This window comes from Prionailurus bengalensis, chromosome X (assembly GCF_016509475.1).
Source record: "Prionailurus bengalensis isolate Pbe53 chromosome X, Fcat_Pben_1.1_paternal_pri, whole genome shotgun sequence".
NCBI lineage: Eukaryota > Metazoa > Chordata > Mammalia > Carnivora > Felidae > Prionailurus > Prionailurus bengalensis.
The window spans coordinates 110121321-110148200 of record NC_057361.1 but is presented as its reverse complement, the minus strand read 5'-3'; the positions used below and the strand labels follow the sequence as shown (position 1 = coordinate 110148200).

The window sequence follows — 26880 nt, the reverse complement described above, 5'->3', positions numbered from 1 at the left end:
AGGACGCCGACGAAATCACATGCCTTTTTTAAACTTTAGTTTTCAAATGGCAAGTAGAAGGAAAAGTAATCCTGCAACTTTGTTGCAATGTTATGGCTTTCATCTTTTCGTCTTCCTGCCCTTCCGTCTTTCTTTTTTGTTTTCTACTTTCCCCCGCCGTGGTGTTCTTCTTTGTTTTCATGTTTCTATTTGTTTGTAATTCAAACGGACTTCTTGCGTGGCGTATCATGGGCAAATGCTTTGAACAACTAATTTCCCCGTGTTCGAGCGATACCGCGAACAGTGCCATAGCTTCCTTGCACAGCCGTGTCTTTTCCCGCTCTGGATCGACACGTTTGGCTGCTTGCTTTTACTACCGGCATCTGAAGGGCATGAGGATAGATTTTAGAAGACAGTTGAAAGGTAACCTTATTTTTAGCACTCACACAGTAAGCTGGTATGGTAAGAAAACGAAATTAAATCAAGACGAATAACGAAACTTAGCATTTAGGTGGTTCATTTGTGTAGTTTTAATATTACTGTGGTGGACCTATTGTTTTTCTGACTACTGTTCATTGATTGATATATATAGATACAACTGTGAGGGTGAGTTTACTGTATTGATGTAATTAAGGTAGTGTGTTTTAAAGGAGTTCCTTTTTCCTAGATGTTCCTAAATTGCTTAATTGGCCATGGATCCCTACATATGGAATAAAGCCCATGATTATTAGCTGCTATCCTATCTCTAAACATGCATTCACTTCACAGGAAAGCATCAATTAAAGCAAAATTATTGCAAGATTTAATTTTGAAATGCCTGCTAATTTTTCACTACGTTGACTCCCCGGTTTAATCAATAAGTCTGGGTGGTTACTGATATAATGGTTGGAAAGTGGACTGTGGAAATAGCAGTACAAGTGACCAAGTGACTGGAAATCCTTAATACAATTCATCCAAGGTTGTTTTTTTCCCCCCTCTGAGAAAAGGCATGTTGACAATGAGGCTTTACCAGAGACCTCAGATTTTTCTAATTATATTTGTATTTTCTTTTTTGCTTCTGCAAATGTTTAAATACTTTCCAAAGCTGTTTTTAAAAATTTTCCCAATACCTTTGGAGAATGCCTTCATGTTTATGGAAACTTCCCTAAAGATAGTCTAAAAGGGCTTTTGCCCATAGCCAGCCGATATTATTCTGCCTCTGTCCACTTTTTACTTCTCCCCAAGCAATAACAGCTACTTGACTGGGCAGACTCTCCTGCTATTAAATTTAGCAAGCCTCTGGGAAGGGGTGAAAAAGATTGTTTTGCACCTATTAAAAGACAGTGCAATTTTCCTGCCCAGGTGCTGTGGTGTACCTAGAAAGACAAAGCTAAACTGTTTACAGTGGAATTTGCTATATAATAAATTTTGCATCACCTTTGCCAGATTATTGTTGAGAGAAGTGTGTGGTGACTTCATTGCTTCACATCCGAAAGGAGACTTCTTGCAGGTAAATAGATACCTGCATTTTGCCCAGGGAAGGGGCTGGAGTGTGACCCAAAACAACTCCCGTTTTTAGAGATGATGTACCTGGATCCCAGTTCAGCAAACTCTGCCTCCTGGTGTGCTGCCTTGTTGCTGAATGACTTTGGACCAAATGAATCCTTAAAAAAAAAAAAAGGTGAAAAAACGAAACCTTAGGGCCAGAGTAGTCAAGCTAAATGAGTGTCAGAGACGTTACGGGGAAATTTTGCCAGCGAACATTCTGCAGCATTATGTAGTGGTGAGACTAGAGACCTTATGTGAAAACATCAGTGAAGGAGTTTGCCAGGAAAAAAAAAATATTTTGAGAGAGAATTGATCTAGTGCTAGGCTGGAGGTGGTGACTGCATGGTTTGCTCTACTTCTAAGAACTACTTCATTTCTGTAATTTCCTTCGCTGCTTTAAGCACTCCCAACGATTCCCAGGACTATTATAAAGTACCTTTTTTCCCCTTAACTGTCCACTCCAGGCATTGTCACTACAGCTGCTTTTTAAGGGGGATAAAACCTATGATTATCAGCTGGTATCCAAAATATCTTTGGTATTCTCTTGCACCCACCCTTTACCTAAGCAGTGCTTTGCACAACGTAGATACTTCAGAAATATTGAATCAAAAAGAAAAGCGAGTAATCTGTAAACTCACAAAGGAGCAGATTCCGTGCACAGCTTTTATTGAAACAGTCCATTTTTTGTGTACTTGCAAGAACGTAACAAGTTCAAGTGGATGAGCATGTGCACTTTCCTACTTGTCTACATTTGATTTGCTTCTCACTCTGTACCTCTAGACACTGGTGTAATTCATTTTCCTGACCAGTAGGTGTATCGTTATCCGCCCAGCTCTACAATATGAAAAAGTAACCACAGCAACTTGGGGGGGGGGGGTTAGGTTTTGTCTTTTGAGGTTGTACAGTACTGCACGTGCTGGACCAGTGACGGTCTCTTGGCCGCTGTGCAGATGCTGACAATATAGTTTGAGGTACAATTTTGTTCTCTCCCCAGCTGTCTTTAGATGTGAGAAGGAGGTGAGAGGAGGAAGGGGGTGAGAAGCCCTCCAGTGATGAAGATTTTCATTCCTGAAATTGTACATTTCTCCTCCTTCTAGCCTGCAGTAGATTCAGGAAGGGGGCAGGATGTTTCCGTTTGGAAATAACTCATGTTGTCTGATAGGATGACAAACAGGGATTGGGGCACGGCAGACAAGAATAAGATACAGTACATGTTTGACAAGTAATACGATCCCATCATTAAAGGTAGATAAAAGTCACTGCCATGTTAAAACTATCAAGTGTCTGAGAGAGCACGAGGCCACACTCACCTTTGCTTGTTCAGTTTCCTTCCATGCTGTTGAGTTTTTTTAAACAGTGTCTCGCAGGCTGAACCGATGGATCCCCCCACCACCCAGTTCTCAATGTATGTGATGTCAGAAAACAGAAACCAGAACTGGTGTTTCTTTGTGGGCTATTTTGGCCTCTCCTTCGGTGTGATACAGTTGTTACTTCAAAAATAGAAACGAATTTGTACCTCAGGTAAAATGAGGTGGGAATTTTTTTTTTCTCTCTAGGAGAATAAACCGTGTTTGGGAGCAAGTAGTTTAATTTTAATTACCAACCAAACAACGAACAAACACGAATTATGACCAAAACAGAAAGCAATTACATCTGTATTCATGTGGGCTTTCAGATCTTAAGGAAACCAGATGGTTCTGAGGCATCTTGCTCTTCCTGAATGGCTATATATTGCCTCAAGACAGCCACATGATGGTGTTGGAAAGACAACTTTGAGAATTAGGAGAAATAAGGTATCAATTACATTATCAGGTGTTAATGACATCCATGTGACCTGCAAGGGATCAGATGGATTTTTTTTTTCAGATCATTCTAGTAAAAACACAGGATCAATCCATCATTTATTTCAACTTTGTATCAAATGTATTTTTAAAAGATTGGCGGGAAGCATCATACAATCTGGGAAGAGGAACCTTATTTTCATGTGAGAAATAAACGTATTCCCAAGCTGTCTGGGTACATCGACACGAGCTTACGAGTGCACGCGTGCATAAATGAGTTGTCATTTTCGAGCAATTTATACAGCTATGCATTGATTTCTGCCTGGAAGATTATGGGAAAATACCTATTCAATTCCAGGCAGTTAACTTTCAGAAAAAGGATACTCAAGAGGAAGGAAGAATGAAAGGAAGCCTGATTTAAATGCATGCGTGCACGCGTGCGTGCGTATGTGGCGTACGTATGTACATGAATGTAAGATACATATATATCCACGTGTAGATTCCCGTGCATACGTATACAGCACACATACAGATTCGCCCTCTGCATGTGTATGATGCTTTTCAAGAAACTCAAGCATAGTCATCCCAGAACTCTATAACAGCCGTGAGAACAAAGTGGTAAGGGTAAGAAAGGAGCCTGGTTAGAGATTTAGGAATCAATTAGGCACGCTTGTTAAATACGAGGTGCACTCTCAAGGCCCACTTCCATCAGTGCTGAGTTGGCTTATGAGTAGGAGTGATTTGTTTTCAGTTTTAGGCAGGAGTTTGTTTTATGCCTGCACAGTGGGTGAACTCAAAGGGCTTTTCCAATTGAGAAAAGCAGTCTGCACAGAAATGCAGGGGCTTGGCACTAGAAACTTCCGACAGGCTATTTGATCTCCAGCGGCCATGGGAGCGTCGTAGCGACTGGCCGTTAGCTGGCTCTTCTTTTCCATTTTGGATCACTCAGATTGCCTCAAACCCATCCCCATCGAATTCTTTGAATCCTGAGCTTCTTGGCATTCCCTGCAATTGGTGTGGAAGTTTGAGAACTGTTTCTTCGGGTTTCTTCAAGTTTCCCTGAATGTACAGGTCACTCGTTAGGCAGGTTGCTGGGTCTCCTTACCTCATAGCCTCAGTGCCTGGCACATAGTAGGTTCTCAGGAAAAGCGTGTTGAACACACAGAAGCGTAGATTAGTCTGCCTTTTTCGTATATCTTATGAACATCTTTCCCATGATTTCAGGTAGCACTATCTCTATCTTTACTGTCCAAACAAATCAGTGACCGCAACAACCACAGACTGAAGCCTGGGTTGAATGTGCAGTAGCAACTCTAACAGGTTCAGGGAAGAGCAAGCGGCAGCGGCAGCCTTTGACTGAGTTCTCAAGGAGTGGCCTGCAAGCCAGCTGGTCATCTGCCACCTGTAGTTGCATTTGCCGTATCTCCCTCCCATCCCAGGGAAATGAGTCTTCAACAAGAAGTCATGTAGAAGTAGTTTTCAAACCATTGCACCAGAATTAAAAAAAAAAAAGGAACAAAATGGGACTTGGATGCCTCATGCCACGTGTAGTTAGTTTATAAAGTGATGAGGTCACAGACACAAACCAAAAGGACACTGAGAGCGGTCTCATTTTCAGTTAAGCACTGATTGCCTATTTGGAGGTTGAATTTGCATAGGTTTTTATTTACCAAGATACAGGTATGAATGGCAGCTCTTTTTACTGTATCCGGAAAGCAAAGTCCACACGGTTGAAGAGACACGAGCTGCCGTTTCACATCTACCACAATCATCTTTTGTGCCCGCGGGACCATCGGTCTTTAAGTACAGCCTTTGCTGTCTCCCCTGATGTGGGAATATGAAGAGACCAAGCGAGGTGGTAGGTTTTTTTTTTTTTGGGTGGGGGGATAAGTGGTCTGTTAGCAAACAACAAAACAAAACACGAGCCAAACGACCAGAGAGCTCGTATTTCATCTTTTGTTTTGCAGACTTCCACCTTCAGGAGGGAAAACAAAACCACGCCAAACACAAGCACTGTGTATATATTAGCTGGGGCATATACCCCTCAGTCTAATTTCTATTTTGTGCTTTACAAACTGAGAAAAATGAGATTGTCACATGTTATTAAGGTAGCTGCTTTATTATGATTGGACTCATGTACTGTGTAGCACTTTTCCTGAGACGTTGAAAAAATGTACAGGGACACATTCAACAGGATCCGTGACACAGTGGAGACCACATTTCCCCTCTGTGCCCGTGTGGAGGTTGTGCTCGTACTCCAAAAAGTTCGCGTTCGAGAAATGGTCCAGTTGTGGGTGCTCTTTTGTTAAAGGGCGCGTTGACATTTCCCAAAATTCTTGCTGTCTGTGATGGATGAGGATCGCAAAGAAGAGGAGTGTATTCTTTTCAGAAGTGATCTGGATAAAAATTTAAACTCTTAACTCATTTGTGTCAGCATTTTTTCCTAAGCAATTGGAGAGCATGAAGAAAGACATTATTTCACCCAGAAGGATGAAGCGAAAAATAGGACCCATTATAGGGTCCCATTTTCTCGCTAAGGGCTTCAAACGACAGAAAACAGGAGAGGGAAGGACCGGGTTACCACGTAACCCAATCTGTCTCATGAATGCCTGTGGCAGTGGTCTCAGCTGCAGTCAGAGGCCACGTCACTAAGCGCTCTGCCAGCTTTCTGAAGCCAGGGTCTGGGCTCTGACTGACAGGCACCCCAAGAGAGGGCCTGTTTGAGAAAGACTTAAGGTTTTGGCGGAACTTTTGACTGGGCAACTCGCTGCCTTGCTGCCATGTATAAATCCTCCGTCTCAGAGAGAGAAACCTGGTTTTACTAGGGGACCCATTTGTACATACTGAGAGCTTCAACGTACTGATCATAGAAGGGCAGGATGCTTTTACTCTCTCACTAAAACTCCCCGTTCCAAAGCTCCTTTGAATTGAGAAGTTGACAGGCTGGAACAATGTGGCATAGGTCTTGGCATTTCACATTGCTGGAAAAAGACGGGAATACCTCCACGTGTTGCAAAGAGTGTGATAATGGTAATACTAATAAAAGGACCTGAAAAACGATTCCCTTAGAAAGCTCTCATCCGTGCACACGCTTTGAAGTCCCGTCATGGGATGGTGAGAGAGAGGCGGGGGAGAGAGAAACCAACTCTAAGGAAAGTGAGTCCCTCTTCTCTGGAAGGTTGTAGTCTGTCTTTCTCCCTTTACTAATGAACTTGCTATTCTGAAAATTGATCCTAAATGAACAGGAAACAACAAGGCTGTCTAATATCTGGCTCTAAAGGTTTATTTGACTACTGTGGCCCATTCCTGTAGGCATGAAAATGAACACATTCAAGTGACTGGTTGTGTGGCCCGTACTAAGTAAAAAAAAAAAAAAAATTTGGTAAAAGTCACATTTTTCACTTTCAGGCCTCCTTGTTGCCTCCCTTCTATTCCCCAAAGAAATTTCCGTATTTTTAGCCATCCGAGACAACAGTTCAGACAGGCACCCAGGAACGGTGACAAGCAGTGACAGGAAATGCCACTTGTGCTGGTCTCCTTCATAACTTAGTGAGACCACAGCTGGCTGATTTGCTCTTAACTTCCTGTTTGGGGGCTGTTTGGGTCAAAAGTAGCAGTGTTTTCCATATAGAAATTTTCTTTTGCTTTATTCTGTAAGGCCACAATAAATCTGTCACTGGACTGCATGTTTTGTATATTTTATGGACTGTATCATGTGGTTTGAGTTTAATTTGGAAGGCTGTACTTTTATATAATCAGGAGTCCCCCCCACACACGCACGTGCAGCTTGAGGGTCTGGGATTGCACTGGCCTTCGAAAGTTTATAGCTCTATTTACACAATAGTGATTTCTGAGGAGGGCATTTCCTGCCAGTTAATGACTGGTTGGAAAGGCCAAAAGTCCAAAGCCAGGAGGAGAGGACCATTCATTAAATGCCACGAAGGGACCAGGGCCCTTTTATCACGAGGCAGTGAGGAGAAAGTGAAACCACATTCTGCCTTTTGAAGAACCCGGAGCTGCATATGGATGTGCTGCCTCATGGGATGGAAAACGGAGCTTCTTTCCCTGACAGGAGCTGACCGACTTGCCCATAGGTTGCCAAATCAAGACTCCGCTGGGTAGGGCATTTCCTTTCGGCTGATGACCCAGCGGAGAAGGGACAAATAAAGATGATGGCCCCGAACTTGCCAGGTAGTAACTGTGGGAAAATGCTCCGCTCGCAGGTGTTAACAGCTATCTTAAAAACCTTTAAGGTCACATGATTGGCTTTCCTAATTGGTTGAATAACTGGCCATTGCTAAAGTGGACAAGAACTTAGGGATGGAAAGAATGATCTCTTTCCCAGGCCAGTTTCACAGGACACCAGTATCCCATTTTGATTACGTAGTATAATGAAGGTAAATAAGGTACAGGAGTACTTTGGCTTGCATGGAAGTACCTTTGAGGGCTGTAATATTAACCATTTAACCTAAGACATTCCCAGGAAACAGTTTTGTCCCCAGTATAATTCTTGCATGCTATAAAGCAGCTGAGGTGTGAACAGTTTGGCATTGATTTAGAGCAAAAACAGGGTAAGACTGAGATTAGGTTCACATCCAGGAACTCCTGACTTCCCGGCCTGTCCTTCACTCCCGTAGCTTCCTAAGGCTTCGATTTGCCAAAATGTTCGATGTTCATGAAAGATAAACATCTCTTCTGAATTCTTTAATAGATACCACCCCCCACTTCAGAACTTAGCTTGATCCTTTACCTTGAAATGTTAATTTCTTTCAAATACGGGCAATCATTATAGGCCAGACACCTGGGTTTCTTCATGGGATTGAGTAATCTGTCACATGCACGATAAACCAAATATTAAGTTTCATTTTTGGGTCTGGCAAATGTCATTATACACTTTTTAAAATATTCAGTAATCCAAGGATTTCTGGTCCTTACCAGCTCACAAAAGAGTTTTCTGAAGTTTAAAACACTCTACAAATGAACTGTATACCCATTACCATTGTTATTATTAGATGATACCATTAGAAGATACTATCAGCACATTTATAAACAGTGACTGCATGAACTAAAAAATAAGCTTGTTTAAAACATGAGTTTATTTTTTGAACATTCTTGAGTTTGAAAGTGAAAATACACTACAATTTTGCTAGCTCACGTTAAAGACCATATTCTGATTTACAAAACATTTTGGACTAAGAACAGACAAGATTTTTCTAAGCAGATTATTGGCCTGAATATTAACACTCATTTGTAATTAACAACACAGCTGCATTTAAATAATGATCCCGAAACGTTAGAAGTATCTTGGGTATGTAACCCCTTCCATCTTGACATTATTATTTTAACAGAATCTTTCCTTATAGGTTACTCAAAAGCATATTTCAAGCTGGCTCAGGCTTAGTTACCACAGTCTGTACTAATGGCATGAAAATTAATGAGGATTTACCCTACTGCATATGGATCCAACAACATTACCTTGTACGAGAAAAGTCTATTCATTTTATCGTTGTAGTTTTTAAGTGGTGGGCAACAGCTCATTAGTGCATAATGAAATTCATTAGTAGGTTGTGACTAACATTTTCTTTAAAACAAAATTGAATACAATTGTAAGAAAATGTCAGAATATATCATGTAGTAACGTTGGCTATTTTGGGTGAGACTTTTTCAGATCCATACACATAGGTACTTAGGATATGAAATGTGTTTCTTACTATTTGTTGCTGTCAAAAAGTTTTAAAAGTCAGTGTTTTAGTGGGTGTTCTTTCAAACTGGATCAGAAATGTTTTGTCCTCTGTTCTTGAGGGGAAGGTGGCCGAGGGATACTGGGGGCTAGGGTGCTGATATACTGAGCGATGTTAGTTAAGTACCTTGAGAGTTATGTGTCTGTTTTTCAAACTGAGAAGTGAGATGTATTGCTCTTGGAATGCTATAAGGTTTAGTGTCTATGGTATTTTGTAATCCTGAGGAGATACACTTTGTGCAAGTGTTATGTATTTACCAAGTGGTATTGCTAAAACATGAGACACAGAAAAGAGTGCTCTCTGGGAACAGAAGCCAAAAAAGGACGTCTTAGGGGAAAAAAAAAAAAACACTAAAGATCTTGAGATACATGGGCCTGAGTTGCTCTTAGCAGCAAAAGAATTGTTTAAAAAATTTTTTAATGTAGGAAAAAGCCCACCTTATTTTAGGATGAGTTAAATGTAAGTTAAAAGAGTTAACAAAATTGCTTCTGGTTTTTACAAATCAAAAATGGTCACATCCAGAGAGAATATGTTTGCAAGAAAAAAAGCTGGTTTTGAAACAAATATAAATGTGCACATTTACCATACATTGGAAGAAAACCTGAGCGTGGCTGTGTTTTCTGCAGTGAACAAAGGCACACGTTAAATTAGTTTAAAAATTGTGGATGGGAGGCAGAATCCAAGCATCTGTTAAATACACGTAGGATATTGATGCGAATGGTTATACAAATAGAGAAGACAATAGCCACATAGGCTTTCTCTTTATTATTTTGTACTAACGAGAATTGAGCCCGGTAGAAGAAAAGAAAAAAGATTTAGTCACACAAAGTACTGAGTGTGATCTATTTAGGAGATTGGAAACACCCTTAGAAGCCTGCACAATTTCTGCATATTCCTTTGACTTCACTAATTGTTAGAGGGGAGGAAAATACTGCTTTCTGGGGCACTTTGCATCTCCATCCAGTTGGATCATAAGGATCTTGTCTTTGTCCCCCTCCCACCCCCGCCGCCCCAATTCCTTGCCAGTGTGATTAAATCTCACTGCTGCTTTCCCAACTCGGAGAATTTGAAATGAAATTAGGCTTTTCATCATAGACATTTAAATGTTAAACTCAAGTTACTGCTCTGAAAAGAAAATATAATCTCAGCTCTAATGAGTTGGTAACTAAGTTCTGTCACAAATGAGTTCTCATCTCCCTCTTCAGATAAGCCATATTTAAAACTTAAGAATAGAAAAAGACTTACACGGCTAACAGTTGTGTAATTAGCAATCAATTTATGAAATGGGATGAAAAACAAATTAAGCACAATAATAAAGTGTTACTCCATCACCAAAAAAAACCCCAAAAATACCTCATTACAGACATTTCCAGATCCTGGGAGTGACAGCTTTTTAGCTATTTCTTTGCTCTGTTAAAGCTGTTTAGGAAGCACCAATATGTATGTTTTTAGGCCAGAGGATAGGTTTGCTTATAGCGTCGCTTTCACCATAAACAACATGCACAGAGCAGGAGTCATTCAGGGTTTCCAGCTGCAGCAAGCATATGGCTGGTTGTGTGTTTTAGGCAAACAAGATTAGTCACTGGTTTGGGGTATCAGCCCCTTCTTTTACTGAAGCCTTCTGGGTTTTTTGGTTAGGGAACACTGGGCAAATGATTGGTGATCAGAAAAAGCTATGTAAGAAGATATGCTAAAGCCAACTAAACCCCAAGCGACCGCTCATTTCATGCGGCCTTCTACTTTTCTCAGTCTGTCGGTGAGATATTATGATCCCTCGCGGGCCACATCTGCCAAATTACACTTGAAACTTTAAGGTATACACAGAGCTCAAGACCTTCAACGGGCGAGTTCATTTTGTTGATTGTGAACAAAAGATCCCCCCAGAAGGCACTGAGACTGAGGGCAAAGTGTCTTCTAGAATGAGGAAGGAAGACGGAAGGGAAGAGAAACGATAGATTTGCTTGTCTTTGGCTAGGATAATCCCTTATACGATATTCCTCATCTGGGGGGAACCCTACTGGCCAAAAGAAAATTCAGACGTTGGTATTGCTGTTGGCAGAGGTTTTCCTAAGTGAGAAGTGAGGAAGACCCCTTCCTCAGAAGAATTGCAACCGTTAGCACTTTCTGGAAGCCTGCGGTGGTTAGGCGTAAGGAAAGCAAAAGCCCGGTGATGTCGGAGCTCCGGCTCGTACTGTTCCTCGTGATGGGTAACGATTCAAATGAAACAAAACCCTTTCGGAACGCGAGGTTGGTTGGTTTCTAAGTGAAAATGAGTTAGGTTTCCCAAAGCAGAGCAGACTTAGGAAATAGGAAGGCAGAAAATACAGTCAACACCCATGGCTTTCTTCTGTGTCATTAAGGCTTCCTTTCCGATTTGCTTGGTGTGAGTCGTGTGGCACAGAAGGTAACGAGGCGGGATGTCAGAGGCCTGTGACTTCCCTTGACGCTTCCTTGTGCTGGTAGGTCCAGACCGGGTGACACGGGCTCTTGGAGTTCTCAAGGGGCAGCATTTACTACCACCGCCTCCAGGAACGTCTTATACTTTTAAATCAGTCTTAATATTCCTGGGCAGGAGTTTATATCTAGGAATAAAATTTGAACCCCCACTTTCACACCCAATAAAAACGTCCTATAATAGGGTGTTTATTTAGAGTCAGCTGACATTTATCGAACAATTACTGTATGCCAGATGCTCTGCTAGGTGCTTTCATTTTGTTCTGGCAAAATTTCCTGTAACTATGAAATACAAGTGCTCTCCTTGGCACCTGAAAGTTACCAAGCTAAAAATTACACCCTCAATTCTTCACTCGCTTTTCAAGACAGCCCTACCCCCGGCACACAATAATTTCTTCTTTGTCTAGTCACGTTTCTCTTCATCATTTGAGGACCATCTCGTGTCCTGTGGCCTGCCTCTTCCATCAGCGAAGGCATTTATTTCCTTATAAGTCAAGCCAACATTAATCTCTTACTCACTTGGATAGAACAGAAAAACTGGTTTGGCTCTCTGGTCGATGGTGCTGCAGTGGGACGGGAGATACCAGAGAATGCAGAGTGAGGGGTCAGGAAAATAATGTCGAGTGAAAGAGCATGTGGAAAACCCTAGAATGAAGTTGGATTAAACTTGTCCAGAATGTAGAGAAAATAACAGAGCAAGACCTTGGGAGTCCGTCATTTACCCCTAGGAGTGGACGAGGCAGCCTAAGGAGAAGAGCAGAGGAGGACTCTCTTTGATTGAGGACTAAGAAGAAGAATGTTGGAATTTCACAAAGAAATAAGATCGAGGGAAGTAAGAGTTTTGTTGTGTTTTTAAGGTAGGAGTGTCATAGGTAATGCTCACCGACTGACAAGGACACTCAGGTGAAGCGGAATGTGATCTTTGATCCTCCTTTCACTCACCAAACGTAGAACATGAGAAGTGTGTGTAAATCACCAAATATGTACGGAGTGTCTCCCCTCCTGGCACAGCGTCTGTGGTAATATGCCCAGTAGTACTTGTGCAGTCTGAGTAAGTAAACCACGAAGAACTCTCCTCTTTATTCTTTTTGCCCTTAAGGTATAGGATTAAGCTTGTCACAAAAGAACTGGGGTAGGTTTGAACAAAACACTAAGATAGTGGAATTCAGCCAAAGGAATAGGTAAGATTGTTTTTCAATGGCTTTCTTTAGAGACCTGTCCTTGCTACTGAATTTCTGTAAATGTGACTGACATCTTTCTATAGGTCAGGCCCCAGGCAAATGAAAGACAAGGTGAGGAAAGCTCTAAAGAATAATGAAGATGCAAATGTAACTGCCAAGGATGTACTTTTACTTTATGATGTACCTTTAGACTAGGATCCCGGGTCAGTCCTTCGTAATGTTAGAAATTTCAACACGGGCAGCACCTTCCCTGTGTTGCATGTGGCAACTTCAGTGTTTTGTAGATTTTCTGTTTTAATGTGTAACTAAAAAAATAAGCCTCGGGTCCAGATTTAGTTCCCCTTCTTGTAATCACCATCCTCATTTTCTCTTTTAGAACATATCTTATTCTTCCTTTCTCAGAAGCTGACAGTTATTGGTACAAAATATCTTGAATGCAAGCTTGTATTTTATGTCTGGGTTAATGTTGATTCTAGTCAAAGAGAAAGGCTTGTTGCTTGGAGGTTCTGAAAAATGCTTTTTATTCTGAAGAAGAAAATGATGCATATTTGACGACATGTTGAAAAACTTAAATATTTGAAGTTATTGTAAAGGTACTAATGATCTACACCAGCATTTCCCAGTCTGTGTTTATTTTGCCACATATTCCAGATTTTAAAAAAAGTGGGGGTGGGCAGAAGGGATTTTTAGGTGGAATGCCTGGGAATTGATGGTTACAATGAATACCACATTCTGAGGATTAAATTGCATTAAAGTTATATTCCCTACCCCCCCCAAAATATCTAGGCATATATATGTGATAGGACATGTATATATACATATATATAAGATTATAATTTTAGCTTTTGTTTTTTATGCTGCATTTCAAGTTACTGAGCAAATATTACTTGTTGATAAGAATTTAAGAATATTCCATCAACAGGAATCAAAATAGTGTCATAACATCTTCCTACCAGCAGAGTATACTGCACAAAATCAATAGTGACTTAGATTAAAAGACCCTCATCCCCAGGAAAAATGTTTGTTAAATAGATTTCTAAAATAACTGTGAAATTTTTGCTTTTAATTTCCTGTTAATGATTTCTACTTTAAATGTCTTCCTTACCATTTGAGCCTGGAGAAAATAGATATCTATAGTATCCTAAATAGAGAAGCAAACTAAATGGTTTTACATTTAAGTTATTGGGGATGTATTTTTACTTTGTTCAAGTAAAAACACCCAGCAGATCCAAACTTAAAATAATAGCATAAAGGAGCTTATTCAATCTGTGACCAACATTCTCTAACTCTTTGCTTGATAATTGGAAGGATTGCACAAGAAGGCAAGTTCATATGGTTGGTTTAAATTAAGGCTATTGTGTTGAGGGAATCAAACAGCTTTGTAATCAAAGTTGTGAACTCTATGCCTCTCAACGAATTAATTTAGTCTGATACCTCCTCAAAAGTTTGTTCCATGTTACCAGTTAACTACACCTCTTTGGTACCTCAGTTCCTCCTCCAGGGTCTGCTCTCTGGTTTATTATTATTACAGTTACTTATTGGATTCAGTAAAGAAATTGAATTTGCAAATGGATCCTTTTTGGGTTTCACTAGTATCAGTGATAACACGTTCTCAGAGTCCTTTTGCACAGTGAACTCGTATTTTGTAACTGAGGTTTGCACAGTGAAGTTCAAATAACTAAAATTATTAATAATATTGGAATAATTAAAATCAAAATAATGTAGAAAACTGTCAGGGGAGTCTGGTTTTGTTGGACTTACTGTCTTTGAGGGGTATTCACGTCTTCAGATGTGAATTCCATTTGATTTCTCTTGTGTTTGTTCATCATTGCAGCTCCCTCTCGTCTCAACAGGTTAGCTTCCATTTGGCCTCAGTTCCCGGTACAGCATTCATGCTCCTTAATACACATATTGACATTCAGAGGTTCTGTAACCTCTTCTCTTGGCAAGAATTCGATTCTCCCAGTATATTTGCATTGAAAACTGCAGCCTTGTATGTGTAGAACGGTTGGCAAAAAGGGGGAAGGAGGCCAATTTATCTGACTCCAGTCCACAAGCTACACAAATTCACGTGAAAAAAAAAAGCAAATCTACAAAAATGCATGGGCAGAAATCAGGTATCCGGGTTGTGTGTGACTTTTGCAATTGGCTTTCTACTGCATGTCGACCCTGGCATCCTTCCAAAGCAGTCTTTGACCAGGTGATCACTATACCTATAACTTCGGAAAATTGCTTTGGTAATAAAGTATATCAGACATGTCTTCTTCTGGTTTGGAAAGCATATTTACAGACTACATATTTATTAGTTTATAATAGGGCATCCTAAGTGCTAAGTGCCTTTCCTCTGACACATACACACAAACACACACAGGGACAGTTTTGACTGATATTTAAACCTGAGTTCTATAGTAGAGTGCAGTTGTATTATAGATATGCAGTGGCTGTGGATCTTTTGCAATTGTACCTTTCCATGTAATATCTGACCTAAAATCAATCGATCATACCTTTTTATTCAAATTTAATATTGATTATAACCAGTTTTTAGTACCAGAATAGGCCTAACTATAGAACAATATACAGGAAAGGAAAGGAAAGGAAAGGGGAGGGGAGGGGAGGGGAGGGGAGGGGAGGGGAGGGAAGGTCATATTAAGAAGTGATAGGAAGGGGCGCCTGGGTAGTTCAGTCGGTTAAATGTGTGACTCTTGATTTTGGCTCAGGTCATGACCTCCCAGTTCATGAGTTCAAGCCCCGAGTTGGGGTCTGTGCTAACAGCGCAGAGCTTGCTTGGGATTCTCGTCTCTCTTTCTCTCTGCCCCTCCCCCACTCATTCTCTCCCCCTCTCTCTCCCTCCCTCCCTCCCTCCCTCCCTCAAAGTGAGATAAATAAACATTTTTTAAAAAAAGAAGTGATAGGAAGAAGTAATATAATTTTGTGCTTTTTAAAAAAGTTTGTTTAAATAACCTCTACGGCCAGTGTGGGGCTCAAACACACAACCCCGAGATCAAGAGTCACATGCTCTTCCAACTGAGCCAGCCAGGTGCCCTGTACTCCTTTCTAATGGAAACAGTTACTTACTCTGTGTTAAGCACTGCGATAAGCATAAGCACGTTGCACATACTCTCTCATCTAATCCTCACTGCAACCCTATGGTGTTGGTGTTATTATTTATCTCCTTTTTACAGATGGGGAACCTGAGGCTCAGAGAGATTAGTAGCATGTCTGAAGACATTCTGCTAGTAAACAGCAGCGTCAACACTTGAACTTAACCCACTGACTCCACAGTCTGTGCTTAAAATCTCTGTGGTTATATTGTGGAAATATAAAAAAGGTTTCATTGGGAACTTGGGTTTGCTGTCTGTCTCTTTCACAATGCATTAGTGACCTAAGACTGAGTACTGGATAAAGACAGTGCTGCTGGACTGAAGTAAACATCTGGAATGTCCAAAACCTGCAGACTTTCCAAATTCGAGAACTGTAAACTCTTAGAAGTGGAGGGGAGAAAGCATCATTCAATTTACAGTACCCTTGTGCGGGATAAGTCTGCCTTGCACACTACTGTCGGTAACAGCAACCAGACTTTTGAAAGTTGTATTATGGTGAGATATACTATTATTTAATACTGGTGGTGCCTGACCCTTTTATAGGAATCTTTTGTTTAGGAGATTTTACCGTAAACTGTGCGGAATGCGTGCAGCTCTCACAGCACATTTTAAATCCCCGGTTGGTTTTTCTGGTATTTGACCTCACAAGACTTTTCTGTTTCAACTTTCCATCCCACTTGCAGTTCCGTTTTGTTCATTTCCTTTTCTTTCTTTTCCTTTCCCTTTCCTTTCCTCTTCTCTTCTCTTCTCTTCTCTTCTCTTCTCTTCTCTTCTCTTCTCTCTCCCCTCTCCCCTCTCCCCTCTCCCCTCTCCCCTCTCCCCTCTCCCCTCTTCTCTTCTCCTCTCCTCTCCTCTCCTCTCCTCTCCTCTCCTCTCCTCTCTGTCTCTCTGTCTCTCTGTCTCTCTGTCTCTCTCTCTCTCTGCATTGGTTGTTCAATCAGCATACCCTTATTGAGCACACTACATGAGTCAGCCGTGTTTCTAGGTGCTGAGGATATAACCCTGAGCAAGTATTCAAATAAGTTTTAATATTAAGGTAAGGAACCTAGACATTTTTCTATAAAGAATGTCAAAATAAGAGCTAAATTGAGGGGGTTGTTGATCTAGTTTTAAAGAGAAGCAATGAATTGAGACAGCTTCGGACTCCCACTTACTCTATCAGCTTTAAGGAGAAAGTTGATTTCTTATATGAAGGCCCACACTCACCCACTCTGTTCTTGGCTTTGCCTCCCTTTTTGGTCCCAGCGTGTACTGGGCACTGTTCCGTGCCACCCTGCATGTGGACCACCAGGTAGCACAATGTCTTCCACAGAGCAGGTGCTCACCACTTCCATTAGTTTAGCAAGTATTTGTTGAGAACTTAGTATATATGAGGTATTGAGCCAGTGACAAGATGAATACGACACGTCCTGGAGGCGCTCACCGTAAAGCACACAGCTGATCCAGAATTCCACTATGTGACAGGGAGATGGACAGACGTATTGGGGAATGCTGAAACCCTGAGTAGCGTTCCGTGCTGGATCTAATTCGTCCACTCATGTGATATGCATATCCCTTCCAGGGCATTGTCCCCTCCACTTTGAACCCATCCAATAAGAAGGTCCAGTGAAGTTAAATCTCAGATGCCCACGTACTTGACTTCAACTTTATGCATACAATGCAAGTACACGTTTCACTGGTAAATAAAATGTAAGTAGAGCCTGTTGTTGATATTGATTGGTACCTCCATAAATCACATCTTAATAGAACTGTGAATAATCTTTTTTACATTTATTTATTTAGTTAGTTAGTTAGTTAGTTAGTTAGTAACCTCTATGCCCAATGTGGGGCTTGAACTCATGATCCTGAGATCAAGAGTTGCATGCTCTATGGACTGAGTGCCATGCCAGGCACCCCAATCTTTACAGTTTTTTAAGAAGTACTTGGATTCATTATCTGCCCAAATCCCTAGTAATATGCCTATAAATCTTAGGTTATGTTTCTGCATTTTTGTGCCCACTGGAGGCAGTACAGAGTAGAGGTGGGCAGCACGTATTCTGGAGCATGCCTGAATTTGATCTCTGCTCTTCTCACTCACTGTGTGACCCTGGACCAAGTTACTTAATCTTTCTCTATCTCACTTTCCATATCTGGAAAATGGGGACAATAATGGACCTGCGTCACAGGATTGCTACAAGCAGTAAATGCATTGATGTATGTGAAAAAGGTAAGATTAGTGCCAGGCACACAGTAACTACTGTGCACATTTGCTCTTATAATTTCAGTTCAACTGAAATTACGTGCTTTATTCTGTTTTTCACAAATCGTACATACTCATCTGTAAATTTTTTTTAAGTTTATTTATTTTGAGAGAGAGCATGAGCAAAGGGAGGGACAGAGAGGGAGACAGAGAATCCCAAGCTGGGTCTGCACTGTCAGCACAGAGCCAGACGTGGGGCTCTATCGCACGAACTGCAAGATCATGACCTGAGCCAAAGTCAAGAGTCGGATGTTTAACAATTGAGCCATCCAGGCACCCACATACTCATCTTTAAATGACATTCAAGACACTGGAGATTGATGTGAAGGTGTCTCTTACATGGAGTCTATAGTCCTTTGAGTCTTTTCACACCAAAAGCCAAGTAAGTTCACTTTCATCTATACTTGGAAGTGAGACACCAACTTTGACTTTACTTTCTGCTCCTTTTACATGGCCAGAATTTTACAGCATATTACATGACTGGCTCACACATTATCCCATGCTGAGGGATAAGTGCTTTTAGAATGCTTGATGTGTAGCTTAAAAGCTACAAGAAACAAAGCATACAACAGAGCTGCTGGCCAGCCTTGTGATTTACATGGGTATTTCTTTAGTCCACCAGTAACAGCTTTGGCAGCATGCTGTCTAGGGGCCAAAATTTAATGGTGACTTTCAGTCTTATGCTGATAACTGGTTTTGGCAATGCTCAGTTCTATGCAGCCAAGACAAATTGACAAATACAAAGTCCTTCAGAGCAACGATGAATTAACATTGGAATTATTGTTTTGGCCTCAGTGTGGGTGATTTTTAGCCTCTCATCTTTCTGTATTGTTTCACATTCATTATTTCCAGGGCAGTGATGATATAGTCACTTTCAGGGTTAAGCACAGGGGAAAACTTGCTGAAAATGACACGGAGGAGTGTGCGAGCCAGTCTGGCACAGAAGGCAGGACACTGGTGGGACTGGATGCTATACAAAGTGCAGCTCAGACCAGGGTCCCAGGGTAGATCCACTTTATGGACCAAGTTGGTACAATTTCCTCATCATTATATTTACATTACAGTTTATCTTTGTCATTAAGTGGCAACATATTAATACTGTGCCCAACAAGAAAGCTTCCTTAGTAGCAATAAGTAAGTGGGTTAATTAACTTTCACATGTACGATTATTCTCCATTTTTATTCAGAAATTCCCTTACATAAAATACACAAGCAGTTAAGTTGGGTTTAGAAATTCACCAACACACCGCCTTTATAACCTACTGTAATTATGTCCAGAAATCATCATGTGTTCAGTGACTAACTCTCCAGAGCTTTTACTAAGATAAATAAACAGAAGCAGCACTAACCAGTTCCCTTATATTTCCTAATCTTTGGCATGCCATTTAGTCGTATTTTAGACCTAAGGAGGGCTCTGTCTCTCCCTAGGAATCCAGACTATGCTTTCTCCTCGTTGACCCGCTGGAAAATTTAAACCTCCCTCTTGCTGATCAACCTCAGTCCAACCAGGCTCTTGTACATCCCTTTACATTGTGCACATGTCAGGAGATCTGAACATGTGGTGTGCGTTAGCAAGCACCTAGCACAAAACGACCATGGGATGGGCCAACAGTACGCATCTGCTTCTTAAAATACTTACTGGAGAGGCGCCTGGGTGGCTCAGTCGGTTAAGCACTGACTTCGGCTCAGGTCATGACCTCGTGGTTCGAGCCCCACGTGGGGCTCTGTGCTGACAGCTCAGAGCCTGGAGCCTGCTTCGGATCTGGTATCTTCCTCTCTTTTGCACCCCCCCCAAATAAAATAAACATTAAACAAAAATTTAATAAAATAAAATACTGACTTGAGTTCTGCCTTATTGGTTGGAACATAAACATTGACCAGAGCACCACTGCACAGTTCCTGGGCACCCTGATGAATCAGCAACAAAAATTTAACCACGTGCCCAATATATCCCTCAAAGCATGACTGGTGTTTCTAATCATGAGCCAAAATTACCCAAAAAAGGCATGATTTTGTTTGTATTATTCTATGTATTCTATTCTGTTCTATGTCTAAGGGGGCAACAACGTTTGAAAAAGCATTCCAGAAAGATTTCTGTCCTGACTGATTAAGAGAGACAAATATTAATGTGTAAGAGTTTCTGCTTTTTGAAATCTCATTTTTATTGATCCCCTTCCTTGCCTGATGGTTCCAATAAATGAGGTGTTAATATAATAAGACCTCAACATGAATTTTCGGACTTCTGTAGTATCTTGATGGGCCAGCCATACTAATAAAAATTATTTGTCATAGAAATTACGGTGTTGAGAAAATTATTTTGGGATCAGAACCAACATTATAAACAACTAGCTACTTTCCGTGAAAGCACTTCCAAACTCAGAGTTCATGGGGGGTAAAGAATATAGAATATTAATCTTCTGTGTTCTCTTTTTTAATGAAAAATGTTTGAAGAATTATTTTCTCATTGTCTAAGGGAGCCTGGTGAAGAAGAGTTCTAAAATGAACTGGCATCACCATTAAATTTTTGCACATGCACCTTTTTTTTTTTTTTCATAAAAATGCATTTGTATCTGGAGGGAGAATTATTCTCCTATCAAAATCATACATGCTTCAAAATACTTCTGCGTTATTTAGAAAATAGCAATGTAGACTAAAAGAATGATAAAGATGAAGAACACTTTAAAATGTTTTTTGAGGTTCAATTCGCCAGTGGAAATTTTTTCAGGTTTAACAGTGACACTTTCTTTATCCTGCAAGGATTTGCAAATGCCATGTGGATGTGCGTTAGAGGTAGTATTCTCCTGAAAAGAACATTATACAGATGGAAATGTTGCTTGTGTGTGCTGAGGGGAAAACTACATCAATTTCTTCAAAAGCATAGCTTTAAGACTTAAGTTCAGCTCTGTATCATTCAGTGTAGTGAGCAACAAATATTTTAATTTATTTAAAAGAGTTACCACTATCATGACAAAATAAATACATAGTAGCTTACAAAATGTGCCCGAAGTAGAATTTTCTATGTGCAAATATATATACTTAAAGTAATTTACTTGAGGGGGCCTATTTGATAGGCTCCATATTAGAATCTGATACTTAGGCTAACATATATTTTTGAAAACCTACTATGCAGTCAGCACTAAAACTATTTTGGTTCAGTTTTTTTTTTTTTTGCATTAGTCCTTTTCTGTTTCCTTGTTAAGCCTGTTCTTTCATTTCAGCTTCCATCTACTTTTAGAAAAATGGCATTTCAGTTGCATCAGATGGTTTTTAAAGCATGTTCTTCTTACCTCTGTTTAGCATAACTAGTGCATTTGGGTAGGAAACACAATAGGACATTTTGTGTGTGTGTGTGTGATTTCATCTTTAGCTTAGACAGTACTGTTCCACTTATCACTAATGGTTTTCCTGATTTTTCTATTGGTGTAAATAACCCAACAAAGGAATGTGGTATGGAATTAGTGTTTTCCTTGGGTTTTAAATCTCATTTGTAGTTTTCACTAGATGTGAACATGGAGAATCCCTCTATTCTTTATGTTATCTGATCAACATTTGCAATTGTAAGGAGCAGGTTTTCTTTTCTTTTTATTTATTTTTAGGTTTTTATTTTATTTTTGAGAGAGAGAGCGCGAGAGGGGAAGGGGCAGAAAGATAGGGAGACACAGAATCTGAAGCAGACTCCAGGCTCTGAGCTGTCGGCACAGAGCCCGTCGCGGGGCTCGACCTCATAAGCTGTGAGATCATGACCTGAGCTGAATTCTGACGTTTTAACCGACTGAGCCACCCAGGCACCCCTAGGAGTAGGTTTTCTTGATTTTTGCCAACAGTGTATAAGATATATTTAATTTTGGATTTCTATTGGAGCATATCTTTCCATTTACTAGGACTTGCTGATAGATTTTCTCAAATACAATGAAATATTAATTAAGTGGAACTCAACTGTCTGAAACCCATAATCAATAAGAATTTTGCTGCATTTGGTCATTAGGAGAAATAAAATATGAATTTACCAGAGATTAAGTATAAGAAAAAATAACCTGTATTATAGCCTAAGGTCGATTCATATTGAAGCCAAACCCCAACAGCTTCTATTAAACTTAATAAGAATTGATGTCCAGGGATGCTTAAGGCATTATAACAGCTCTAGTAATGAGATAAAGATTTAATTAGGTTTATTTTATGTTGTTTATTAAGACAAAAAAGGACTTGTACTGAAAAGATTTGTACCAAAAGTGGCTCCTAGTAACCACGATTTAAAAAAAAAATTTTTCTCCCAGTATTTTCATTAATTGAATCTAATTTATGATCTCCTGATTTCAGGCAACAACGTGTTTTATCTTTTCATAAAACTGATGAAGAAAAGCTATTTCTTCTCATGCATCCACTTTTTATGTTCCTAATTTCATGCCTCATTTCTTTTCCCTTATCACTTAAAAAAACTCAGCCAACCACTTTTATCTTATTTTATATAAAGATTTTATTTTATTTTTAAAATTTATTTAAGTTCAAATTAGTTAACATGCAATGTAGTATTGGTTTCAGGAGTAGAAACGAGTGATTCCTCACTTACACGTAACACACAGTGTTGTGCTCATCCGAACAATTGCCCTCCTTTAATGCCCATCACCCATTTAGACCAGACGCCCCCCACCTCCAGCAACGCTGTTTGTTCTCTGTATTTAAAATTCTCTTACGGTTTGCCTCCCTCTCTGTTTTTATCTTATTTTTCCTTCCCTTCCCCTATGTTCATCTGTTGTGTTTCTTAAATTCCTCATATGAGTGAAATCATATATTTGTCTTTCTCTGACTGACTTACTTCACTTAGCATAATACACTCTAGTTCATCCATGTTGTTGCAAATGGCAAGATTTCATTATTTTTAATTGCCAAGTAATATTCCAGTGTGTGTGTGTGTGTGTGTGTGTGTGTGTGTGTGTGTGTACCACATCTTCTTTATTCATTCATTAGTTGATGGACATTTGGGCTCTTTCCATAATCTGGAAATTGTTGATAGTACTGCTACAAACTTGGGGTGCGTGTACCCTTTCAAATCAGCATTTTTGTATCTTTTGGATAAATACCTAGTAGTGCAATTGGTGGGTCGTAGGGTAGTTCTATTTTTAATTTTTTGAGGAACCTCCATACTGTTTTCCAGAGCAGCTGTGCCAGTTTGCATTTCCACCAACAGTGCAAGAGGGTTCCCCTTTCTCTGCATCCTCACCAACATCTGTTGTTTCCTGAGTTGTTTATTTTAGTCCTTCTGACAGGTGGTATCTCATTGTGATTTTGATTTGTATTTCTCTGATGATGAGTGATGTTGAGCATCTTTTCACGTATCTATTAGCCATCTGGAGGTCTTCTTTGGAAAAGTGTCTATTCATGTCTTCTGCCCATTTCTTCACCTAAAGATTTTATTTTTAAGTAATCTGTATACCCAACTTGGGGCTCAAACCCATGACCCTGAGATCAAGAGTCGCATGCTCTACCAACAGAGCCAGCCAGGTGCCCCCAACTGCTTTTAGGTACAGTGATGGCTGAGCCTTCGTTAAATTTACTATCTATACAGATTATCTTTGTTGGATTATGAATGAGAAATCCACTCATTTTCTAAACATTATCTATTGATAAGAATTCATATGCAATTGATACAGCTGTAATAATCTGTATATAGTTTAAATACCACCAAGGTGAGTAAAGCAGTCATTGTAAAGTCATGGTTTTGGTTTTTTGGTGACATTTTATGGGATACGTATTTCTTCTTTTATGTCTATCTATTTAGAGAGATAAATATGTTTTGTTTTTGTTTTTTAATATAATTTACTCTCAAATTGGCTAATACAGCATGTACAGCGTGTACAGTGTGCTCTTGGATACGTATTTCTTAAATTATGCTTACAGAGGTAGCCTTAGGAAGGGAAGCCACTATGCTTGTAATTCTACAAGCTGCCACCAGGTGGTGCCCGATTGTAAATTGTCACCAGCTGAGCTTCCCATCTGTGGCTAACAGGTTTATAGCATTCAACTGAATCAGGCTTTTTTCAATGAAAATTATTATTAAAATGGTCAATATAAATATTCACTTATCAATTATTGGTAGATTGATACACAATTTAAAACAGTATTTAAAGAGATGAAAGTGCATAATTAATACCTTTATCTCATCATCTTCGTTGTTGATAACCTCATGTGTTTTCTCTGGTTTTTCCTTAAGGAAAACTTTTCCTTTTAATCAAAATACTTTGTGTACTAAAAATCTCTGGGCCATATTCCTAAATACATCTTCCTGTAGGTTTTCTGCTTATAGATTTCCCTTCTACTGCTCTAGTTAATTGCTTTGCTGCTAGTTCTAATTGCCCTAGATGACTGAAGTCTTATTTCTTTAGATTTCAGGTGAACTATTAGTTCTTGGCACTTTTTATTTTTTTAACATTTTATTTATTTTTGAGACTGGGAGAGACAGAGCATGAACATGGGAGGGGCAGAGAGGGGGTGAGACACAGAATCTGAAGCAGGCTCCAGGCTCCTAGCTGTTAGCACAGAGCCAACACGGGGCTCGAACTCACAAACTGTGAGATCATGACCTGAGCGGAAGTCGGACGCTTAACTGACTGAGCCACCCAGGCGCCCCAAAGTTCTTGGCACTTTTTATATAGGAAAGAATTATGTCATGTGTTCAGTCCAGTGTCTCACTAGGTTTAGCTCCTTTTTAGCTAGCAGTCTTAAGATTCTGTTCCTTCCCCCAATGACACAGACACTCACGTATGTATACACAAACGTATACATGCACAGACACACCCCAGGTGCACACACATGCACACACATACCCCACACACACTGGTTTCCAGCAGTATAATATACATGCTAGATATGTAGCTGTATCTTCCTTTGGTCTCTGAAAAATCCTGTGGTGGTCTCTCTTCCACCAGCCAGCTTTTATAACTCATTCGAACTCCTGCTTTCTTTTGGACTTTGATGCTTGGATTGTTTTAAAAGCTAATTTGCATCAAATAGTAAAGATTATCTATTAACTTCCCTAGCAGGTTGCAGGCAGTTTTATAGTCTGCTTTGTAAAAACAGTCCATTACTCTGTTTCTTCTGAACATTTGAAAGCATTTATTTCAACTTCCCATTCAGATAAAAAGGATGGTTTTGAGTAGAGACATAGTGGCTTCGGTTCTTACGATCATGTATATTCTCATGCCATGAAAATTAAGAGTTTAAATGTGAGGAAGGAGTACAGAAAGAGGGAGAAAGAAGGAATCAGACACTAATGGAGGGAGGGAGATATTGAGAGACTGAGATTAAAACTTCTCCAAGGTCTAGAGCTAAGTATTCAACTCTGGTTATTAGAACTGAGCTCTTGTGCTGGCAGTGTCATTGACTCTCTTTGTAACTGTGGCCAAGTCATTTATTCTTTATAGTCCTATTGTCTTGCCTGAAAAATGAGGGAATTGGCCTGTAGGTCATCACTGCTCACATTGTGAGTCTGTGACTCAGGCTCATATTAAAGTAGAAATGTGGGGAATGCGTCTTTGCTTCGGGTCTTGCTTGGGTTCATGATTGAACAACTCAACTAGCAATAAAAAGGACAGATCTTTATACATAATGAAAATGTCTTTGTCTTTGTTTCGTGCATTTCCTGGACCTGCTGCTATCAATGTGGTACTCCGCATTTGGGAGACATTGGTAGACATAACACTTTCGAAGGCACATTAAGGGAAAACTGGAACTCTGCGGCGGGTTATTTCTTTCTTTCAGTTGCAGAGACCCAGTCACTGTGATTGACAAGAAGTATTACCTTCAGATAAGAGTAAGTATTCTAAGAGGGCACAGCTTGTCATTCTAGATTTCTAGGAGTTTGTGGTTATAAAGGAGATTCAGAACTGGATTGTATGCTACCTCTAGTGATCTGGGGGTGCAAGATTATGTTTCCCACTAGAGTATAAGCTCCTCAAGAGAAGAGAATCTGTCTTGTAGGCGTTTGTCATCCAAAGACCAAATGTAGTGCTATGCATGTAGCACACAAGTTGGCAATGCACTTCCTCCCTGATACTGTAATAAAGTTACCAGCTCATGGCATGTTCGCCTGATATGGTGATTTCCCTATTTCTAGCCCAGTTTCCCATGCCATGTGATAGAAACCCAGCGAAGAGGAGTGTACCACCTAGTGAAGGAGTCCGGCATACTGTTAGACAGCTCAAGCTGTGAGCCAGCCCTTTGCTGTGTTTAGCTAAAATGTGCCTCTCTCTGACTCTCTAGTTTCTGCCTACAGATCCTTGCAGAGAAAGAGAAAACAGGTCGACCTCTTGCCTTTACTTTTTCTTGTTCGTTTCCAGAGTTCCTTATTTTAAAAAGTATTTATGTAAGGCACTTGATGGCTTCCTTCATAACAAAACATTTACAAATTTTTTATAATTATTTTTAAGTAACGGGATGAAGTTTGTTAGATTCTTATTTCCATATTGAACAAGATGAGGTGATTTATTTCAGAAGCACTTAATTACTGCTTACTTATTTTGTGCCAAGCACCGTAGTAAGTGCTTTATAAATATTAACACATTTCAAGCTAGAAAACAACCTTATTAGATAGATGCTCTTATTGGCACCATTTTCTGGATGAGGAAACAGAAGTACACATGGATTAGGTAATTTGCCCCAGGTCTTCCAACTAGTAGCTCCAAAATCCTATACTCAACCACAGTGCTATAGTGGGGTATTGTTGATGGGTTTATAAAAAAGGCAGGGACATTTAATTGTTTCCCTTTTTCTGTTCCCATAAGTAAATGCCCTGTTGTTTAAAGTTTCCCATTTTTCATGGCACTTTACTTATTATGAAGTTAAATTTCCTTTTTCAAGATCTGGGGAAAGTGTAGCTGAAAG

General features: G+C 40.0%; 1 protein-coding gene across 4 annotated transcripts in view; it reads left to right on the top strand.

Moving 5' to 3' along the window:
- Nucleotides 1-26880, top strand: part of MBNL3 (muscleblind like splicing regulator 3) — a 111861-nt gene that overhangs the window by 1321 nt on the left and 83660 nt on the right. For 2 of the 4 annotated variants that reach the window (XM_043569638.1, XM_043569636.1), the window contains exon 2: nucleotides 11430-11432. The exons of the other annotated variants lie outside the window; for them this stretch is intronic. The gene's annotated coding sequence lies outside the window, so the exon portion shown is untranslated. The remainder of the gene's footprint in view (nucleotides 1-11429; nucleotides 11433-26880) is intronic. 4 annotated transcript variants of the gene reach the window in all.